Below are 9,118 nucleotides of genomic sequence, written 5' to 3' on the forward strand. Positions count from 1 at the left end.
TAAACAAACAACTCAAGATATTCATACCTCCACAGACAACTGCATGTTGAAGTGGATTTGAAGATGACTTATTAATTTGACCAGTTTGGCTGGCTTAAACATGCTGGTCAAGCAGAAAATTGCTGGTAATTGCTGTAACACTTGTTGCACTGCTGCAGCTCAGGTAATGTGTCAACTCTCTGAATCCTTATATGTCTCTACAAGAGATGAAGCCACACACAATTATCTCAATGATTGGGATTAAAATAACTAAACTACAAGGTAATATTAACACACAAACAATGCATATACCAGAGGGAATTAAAGCAAGCTATTTATTTTTATGAATAATAAACGTCTTCAAAACTTCACCACAAGGCCCATTTACAGCATGCATCCGAAAATTAATCGAAACATCCACAGAAACAAGTTATATACTATAAAGTATGACAACAATATATATATAATATTTATTATATAATATAAATATAATTATTATATATAATATAATTCTTTCATAATTATACATCGTCCATCACAACTAACATATACTTATATTAAACTGCACACTTTGTAAATAACATATCTGCACACGAATAAACATATCTGTACATTTATCTAAATAATTACATTTTTTCCTATACTTCTATTTCTGTATATAGTACATTATTCAATTTTTATTTTTTATTATATTAGTGTTATATTACATCCCTACTGTGTTATTCCTATGTATGTCTGCACTATGTTTGTACTTTCTTCTACACTGGAAACTCCTGTCGTCAAGTCAAATTCCTTGTGTGTGTAAACATACTTGGTAATAAAGCTCTTCTGATTCTGATTCAGAACAAATTCAAGTTTCAATATAAGATAATAAAGCCAAGCACACGTTAAGTACTTAGCAGATAAATGCTTAACGTAATATATACGATAATTATTAAACATATGATAGCAAAAACATTACAGACTACTCAACGTGCTCTCTCGTTGTCAATAACTCCGCCCCTCACTTCCGGTTCTGTGGCTGTGGTTCTGAAACTGCTGGTGCTGCGGGTCTGCAGCTGGACACTATTGGCATTTCTTAAAGCTGTCCCTTTTACAATCTTGCTAATTTTATGCAGCCTACCTGATTCTGTCAAATTACATATTATAACGGGTATAAACAGTAGAGATATAAAGAGAGCTATATAGTTAGGCCTACTAACAATTTGCCTGTTAAATACAATGCAAATTGTATGGGAAAACAATCGCCCTGATTCTTATCGTTTGCCCTGTGTAGTCTATTTTAGTCATTGGGTAATATAAATTCTTATATAAAAGTCATTCTAATATGTTTATACACATAAGTAAAAAACGCTAAACTTCATTCATGCTCATTCACTAAATAAAACACCCACACATGCCGGGTCTTCTCTTGCATTGTTAAAACGCATTAAACAATGCAACCACTAGCATAATCTGCCACGAGAGGGCGAGGCGTAAACCCAGAGCGAGCTCTGATTGGTCCATTCACACAGACGTCACACGAAAGGTGAGGCTTAGCGTTTGATTGGCATTGTGTGTGTCCGAATAGTTAGCCACGGGACCCACGACTACTGAAAGCTTTGAATATCTGACCGGGACGACTGGAGAGGACTCGGAACAACCTAGGTGAGTGCATAGATCGCATTATTTGCAAAATGCGGATCGGAGCAAGTTGTGTTTCATTTAAAAGTAACATATATGTGCTGGGAAGAGCCACATTTGGGTAGAAATTACTTTGCCTTCGGAAGTCCAGCCCCCAGCTGTCCTTTTTTAGTGTGTGAGCGTGTGTGTGTGAGTGAGTGAGTGTTTGGAAAGCACCAGGTTCAGTCACTGATGGGGGAACAGTGACTTGAGTGTCTGTCCTTATCTGTCCAGTGTCCTGTCATGGTTCAGGTGAAACAGGTTATCTGCTTTGTGCGCTTTGAATAAATAACAAAAATGGCCGCGCGTGTGAAAACATCTGTAAGAAATATAGTTTGTAAATACATATTATTGATAATCGTTTGCCAGGATAGATTTTGTTTGAGTCGTTCTGCCGATATTGATCTGTTTTTGCTCATCTGCTGGTATCATCCATTGATTAAACGTCCCGCGCTGCAGTTTTGTTGGAGCGGAGCTCGAAAAAAATATCCCGTGGGAATTAAAACATGTTTAAAAATGACTATGTCATGCAACTCCATAAATAAATCTTAATCGCGTACATCTGCGATCGTCTCCTTTTCTGACTGTATGTGAAACGAGATTTTGTAGGCTATTCTGTAGGAAGAGGACATGGTGGGAGTCCTTGCGCATTTCAGCTTCTGTCGGTCTCAGTTGTGTTGTTTTAAAGGCAAACAATTGTTTTGTCAATTGAAAATCCTTCTAATGTGAAAAACCCACGAATATTGCTTAAATGTACAGTCTGATAGCTACTCGGAGTGTAAAATTCTCGTTTAATTCATAATTACGCAGTGTCCTACTCGAACCCTGGACATCTGCCTGTGTAAACATTTCCTGTGAAGTAACCGGGGAATCCCGCTACGTCATTACGCAGAAGACTTGGGGTTCCAAATGGGCGTGGCTTCAATTACCACAATGTCAGGAAACTTTAGAGCAATTTATTATTTTCATCCCTCCACAATTTTTATTCATTTTTATATTCATTCATTCTTAATTCATACATTTTACCTAATAATCTTAACAGTACATTTCACTTATTTTGTCTTGCCAATTAATTGTCTTTAGTGTTCATAATAGAATTTTGTCTCTTTTTTGGCATTTTATTTTTGCTACATTATCTCAGATCCTCAGTGTTGATCACTGTTGCATAATTAATGTCATTTGTATGTTAGAAATTTATAATTTATACATTAACTTATACAAATGAAAATATACTGTAAGTCCCCTTTAACAGGTTTTATCTAAAAATTACATATTATCAAATGCACAGTCAAAACATCTGACAAATCTATAGTGAGTTTTTTTTCTCTCTCACACAATTCTTAACTTAGTATAATACTATTCAATTTTGTATTGTATTTTTACTTAAACTTTGCCCTTAACGCAATGAAAAAATTGTACAAAAATATGAAGCATAAATAACACAAATGAAAATGGTAGATATTGTTCCTTTTTAATAGAATAAACATACTGTATACTTAACATGATGATACCATGATGAGAATTGTTGTTGTTGCTTTTCATTATTTGTTTTGCTGTAACACTTGGCACAATCGGTGTAATCCTCTTATTTGCAGGACACTTCCTCATACAAACTGACCTACATTTTCATGCGAGGGGGGGTTTGCAGGGGGATGTGCCGTACCCTTTGTTAAGAGACGAGTGTGTGTGTGTGCTCCATCAAGTTCACTAATTATCAAGCTTTTCTTGAGATGTCAGCTGTAGCAGCATAGGCTGTGGGAAGGACATTAGGCTGTTGGCAAATCCAGGTAACCAGCCACTCTTTATGAGACTAGATAGACTAGAGAGACATTCGTAATAGCTGGTGCACCCAAACATTAATTGATGCATATCTTTGTAATTTTAGAAAAAAAAAATGAAATGATAAAATCTTTTGTTATGTGTTTTATTATTATGTCTTTTTGTGCACCCGTTTTAATGCTCAGAATATTTCCAGGATTTTTTCTTTAAAAGCTTGCATAACTTTTGCCTTTTTGTAGTAACATGTTCAATGTTCAGAAAGTTTCCAGTAATGGCCCAGATATTCACTGAAGCTTGCAGAATTACACAGTCGCTCGAGTATCCATCTTAATTCAACATGTATGTGTTGGGCACCTATTTTTATCTGTCATGTAATATGCATAGCACACTCTCCAACTTCTTCACTTGAAATGAAAATGCCTATGAATGCTCTGTGATCTGACTTGTCTGGACATCCCAGTTGTTCACCTGACATCAGTCCTGTTAATAGACTGTTAAAGGAATAGTTCACCCAAAAATGAAAATTTGCTGTAAATGTACTCATCCTGAGGCCATCTTAGATGTAGATGAGTTTGTTTCTTCCTCGAAGCAAATTTGGAGAAATTTAGCATTACATCACTTGCTCACCAATGGATGTTCTGCAGTGAATGGGTGCCGTCAGAATGAGAGTCCAAACAGCAGATAAAAACATCACAATAATCCACATATAATCCACATGACTCCAGTCCATCAATTAATATCTTGTGAAGGGAAAAGCTGTGAAGGGAAAATGTATCATTAAGGCATCTTAACTTCAAATCGACACTTCTGGCCATAATTTGGGTTCAGAGTAAGTCCATCCCCTGTTGTCCTCTTGCATCAAAATCTAACAACATATTTGTTTAGAACTGTTTTGGACTGTTTTTGCTTGTATATGGTGCTCAATCTCTGCATATTCCTCTCCTGATTCAGACAACAAACTCATAGGCCTACATCTTGGATGGCTTGATGGTGAGTACATTTTCAGCAAATTTTAATTTCTGGGTGAACTATTCCTTTAAGAAATACATTTCATGGTCGTTCACACCTGTTATATTAATTCATGAATGCATAAGTTTATTTATGTGCATCATATTCAAACAATATGAATGTCACATCATTATGTATGTCAGATGGCAAATACAATGCCAATAAACCATCATCATCATGTATTACTTTTATAAAGAATTCATTTTTTTTAAGTTTGTGACATGAAGAGGTGAATGGAGCAGAAATGGTGTGGATTTTACTTAAAGGGGTCATATGATGCTGTTAAAAAGAACATTATTTTGTGTATTTGGTGTAATGAAATGTGTTTATGCGGTTTAAAGTTAAAAAAACACATTATTTTCCACATACTGTACATTATTGTTTCTCCTCTATGCCCCGCCTTTTTGAAACGCGTCGATTTTTACAAAGCTCATCGGTCTGAAAAAGCAAGGTGTGCTGTGATTGGCCAGCTATCCAGTGCGTTGTGATTGGCCGAATACCTCAAGCGTGAGACGGAAATGTTACGCCCCTCACCATACTGTTGTATTTCCTCAGCGACCAGCACAGATCAGCTCCAGGCATGACGAAGCGGATATCGTTCTCTTTTGGAAGACCAAACAATATCGTTTCGCTTTCACAAAGAAGCACACAGCGTTTTCAGGATATGGCGGCGGCAACAATACTACAGTGAGAATAAAAGTTACGCCTTCTTTCTTTGCGTGAACATTTGGGCGGCGTTATGCAAATCTTCCCACAGAGCGATGTAGGTATGTTGGGGCGTGTTAGAACGAGCCGTTTTAGGTAGGTGTGGCTGACTCTTAACTTTTATAAAGAATATCTCTTTGGATTTGAGACTTTAGTCTTTGCAACTTTACAGATCTTCTTTATGCACCAAGAGCTTGTAACACTCCAAAGAGAAAGGAACAATTGAAATCGCATCATATGACCCCTTTAACACAACAAACCAGGCAACTGCCTCCTGACCTCAAATGACAGTTCACACAATGACCCACTGTGTCAGGATCAGGGCTGTGACAGACTCTGTCCCGACCCAGGAGGAGAACTGTGTGTAAGTGTGTGCGTTTGCGCGAGCAGTGTTAAATGGTCCTTCTCTCTCTATAGATTCTGCACTTGTCTGGAGTAGTGGATGAGAAGTTTGTAGCAGCTCGGGGAGGGAGCGGGAACAGCATCGGCCACAAGTGAGTTGTGTGTGAGTGTGCAATTGTGACCAAAGAAACGTGTGTTCATCGATCCAATGTTACTTGAAAGTATATGAACTGTATTAGTGAATGTGACATTGTCTTCACAGCTGGAATCTCATTGATCGGCAGCCATGATCACAGGTAGAGATGGTGAAGTGAGCAGGAGAGAGATTGAGTTGCACTTATCTGGCCTGTGATTTACTATGAGAGTACAAGCACTTTTTGTAATCGAGTCGTTAAACTGCTGAAAAATAGCATGTAATTAGTAAATCAGGTCACCTATATAAATAGATCTGAGAGATGTAAACACATAAAATGATAGAGTTAAATAAGATGTAAATAATTGATATAAAACAGTTTAATTTCTCTGCATATTCAAGATTCTCTGCATATTCTGTTTTTTTTTTAATTGTTGAATATGGTGCTCAATAATTGATAGTATATTCATTAGAAGTTGCACATTTGCCACCTTCCTGATTCACGGACATGCAAATGACTGACATTTTGAAGGGTCAAATTGTAATATCAGCAGTTTTATTTTAGTATGAAAGTGAAAGTGACGTGACATGTGGCCAAGTATGGTTACCCATACTCGGAATTAGTGCTCTGCATTTAACCCATCCTAAGTGCACACACACAGCAGTGAACACACACACACCGTGAACACACACCTGGAGCAGTGGGCAGCCATTTATGCTGCGGCGCCCGGGGAGCAGTCGGGGGTTCGGTGCCTTGCTCAAGGGTGCCTCAGTCTTGGTATTAACCTTTGGGTTACGAGTCCAACTCTCTAACCATTAGGCCATTTTATATTTTCTGTTTTCATTTTAATTTTAGTACAAAAATAATTTTGGGTTTTTTAATAATTTATTATCATTTTTGTTTTTAAATATGTCTATATAGTTCTTATTAAATTTATTTCAGCTTTAGTTATTTTAATATCAAGTTAAACATATAATTTACGTTTTTTATTTTATTTTTTATATATATTTTATTTTGTTATGTATTTTTATTTCAAGTAACAAACTATTTTTTTAAAGGTTTTAGGTTTAATCTTATGTAACTGTAATCATGAATATTTGGGATAGTTTACAATGTATTGTAACTCCATTATTTGTTGGTCAGATAAGTCCTCACAGTCTCTCTCCACACATTTAAGCCTAATAAAATATATTTTTTGTACCTAGTGCTGCAATAATGGTAACAAAGAGCAAATGTTAACTACATATACTTACTGTTGTTGGGAAATCAAAGCCTTCATTTGGGTTTGGTTAAATTGGTTTATTTTAATTACATCTATGGGACATGGTAGACATAAAATGCTGCTAAAGGTACATTCTGCAGTTGCTACAGGCTTATATTAGTACTTCAGAGTTGCAAAAGCTCTCTATGTGTAGCTTGGAGGTAACCTGCAAGCTAATACCGTACAAAGATAATGGGATTTTTCTGCGACTGCAGATTGTACCTGAAAGCTAATGATGATTTGCATGTTCCTGGGCTGTCAGAGGTAATTTGTTAACTCACTGTCTCCTGATTTACTTCTTTGGAACCATTTCTCACATTTATGTTTGTAAATGAGTGTGAAATTAACCAAAATCGCTATTTGTTTAACAGACTAATGCTAAAGGTTAAGATGGCCGCTAAATTCAGCTTCTAAATACACTGCACTTTCCTCCTAAATCCATCATTTAAAGCACGTGCCGTAAACATATGGACCTTAACTGGAAGTATTCCCCTCCCTCAGGCATTATTCATCACCTCTTTTTTTCCCACCTCTTTGATGAGTCTTTTACACCTGATGCTCAGCCGTGCCTTTTCAGCCTTGCTCCAACAAGCACATAATGGATTCTCTAATCCACCATGGTTGAGATTAAAATCTGACTCAGATTTACAGAAGGCAATGCTATGAGAGGGGGGAGGAAGAAAGGGAGATGTGGGGGAGGGGCACTGGATTAGGGACAGATTGTATCCTTTTACGGCACAGCTGTGTAAGTGAGGCATCTCTCTAGATGCCTCTACAAACTGACCTCAGATCAGACTAGGCTACTGTATCAGTATTAAACAGAGAAATGTTTATTTTAGACCAGCCATTTGGATGAGCTTCTGAATGTCTTTTTCCAAATCAGGACAGTTTGGCCATGTTATACTATATATTTTGAATATGGTTGTATATACAAAATATGTGTTGTGTATATGTAAAAAAAAAAAAAAAAAACTTTTAACAGTCAGTTTAGTTCAGATGGCTCCAACCTGGGGATCACAGTCGAATCAAGATTAATTCCATCCAGATGAAACATTATTTTTCATACATTCTTGTAATATTACTGTAAGCAAGCATTGCTGGAGTTTTCTCCCCACATAAAAAATATATTTTTTAAAATAAATATTTATTTATTCGCAGCCTGAAATGAAGACGGACACAGTTTTTGTTTTATCCAGCTGTATTTACTCAGTACAACTTAGAACATCAAAGTGAAAGATATAACACCAACATGTAAGAAAAAACAAAACAAAAAACAGAATCACTGAGGCTGCGTTTACACTTGGCATTAACATGCGACCTGTATCCGGATGTTGTCCACATACACTTTGAAAAGACAAGTGTAAACGCGCTTCTGATCGGAATGTTATCCGATCAGCGTGTCCTGGTCCAGAGGTAGTCGAGGACGCATTGTGATCGGATCTCATGGCGCTTTTCCACTGCGTGGTACGACTCGGCTCAGTACGGTACGACACGGCACGGCTCGGTTTGCGTTTCCACTGCAGTTCAGTACGGCTTTAGAGTGGGCGGGATTATTCACATGTCGTTATAGTTGCGCAGCCTCTATTGCTGCGACTCCTGAAAAACTTTTTCATTCCGCGTCACCCCATCAAGCTCGCTGGATCCGATCCTCTGCTATCAACGAGAGGAATGTCTGTACTTCCTCAACAGACAACGAAACAGTCACTTTTTGGTTGTTATAAAAGGTGCGCTTGTTCAAAACAGTTGCGTTCGATCCTTCGCTGGCTGTGCTGATTTAAATCTAGTGGTTCTTTTGTGTTTGTGTCGCAAGTTCAATGACGCAGGTAGTGACGATTCTCTCCGGCCAATCCGTGATCAGCAGAGTTTACACGTCACGTTTTGGTAACGGTACGGTTCACTTGGAACCTCAACCGAGGTGGTACTAAAAAAAGTACCAGGTACTGTACCCAGTGGAAAACCCCCCAAAAGTGAACCGTACCGTGCCGTACCATGCAGTGGAAAAGCGCCATCAGTGTAATGTAAACGCAATCCAGCCATCGTGTCTGCATTCGCAGGTCGACAACACGCAAAACACCGCCCCCTCTCTCCCGATCTCTTGGAAGAACAGAGCGCTAGTGAGACTCGTACATTTATTTTGATTTGTAAAATGTCCCGCGACTGAAAATAGTTTTCAAAAGAAAACCCACCACTTCAGGTCGACTTTGCACCGCAGACTTATTTAAATATTGCGCGGGAAATACAGATCCGA

The 9,118-nt window shown here is 37.7% G+C and overlaps 1 long non-coding RNA gene across 1 annotated transcript; it reads left to right on the forward strand.

Moving 5' to 3' along the window:
- Positions 1 to 1,515: 1,515 nt before the first annotated feature.
- Positions 1,516 to 8,039, forward strand: LOC107688336 (uncharacterized). Its single transcript, XR_001634226.1, has 4 exons — positions 1,516 to 1,626; positions 5,551 to 5,627; positions 5,738 to 5,771; positions 7,372 to 8,039. It is a non-coding gene; the product is annotated as an uncharacterized LOC107688336 (long non-coding RNA).
- Positions 8,040 to 9,118: the final 1,079 nt, after the last annotated feature.

The sequence above is a fragment of the Sinocyclocheilus anshuiensis genome, unplaced genomic scaffold, assembly GCF_001515605.1.
Source record: "Sinocyclocheilus anshuiensis isolate Anshui unplaced genomic scaffold, SAMN03320099.WGS_v1.1 scaffold209, whole genome shotgun sequence".
In the NCBI taxonomy this organism is placed as follows: Eukaryota; Metazoa; Chordata; class Actinopteri; order Cypriniformes; family Cyprinidae; genus Sinocyclocheilus; species Sinocyclocheilus anshuiensis.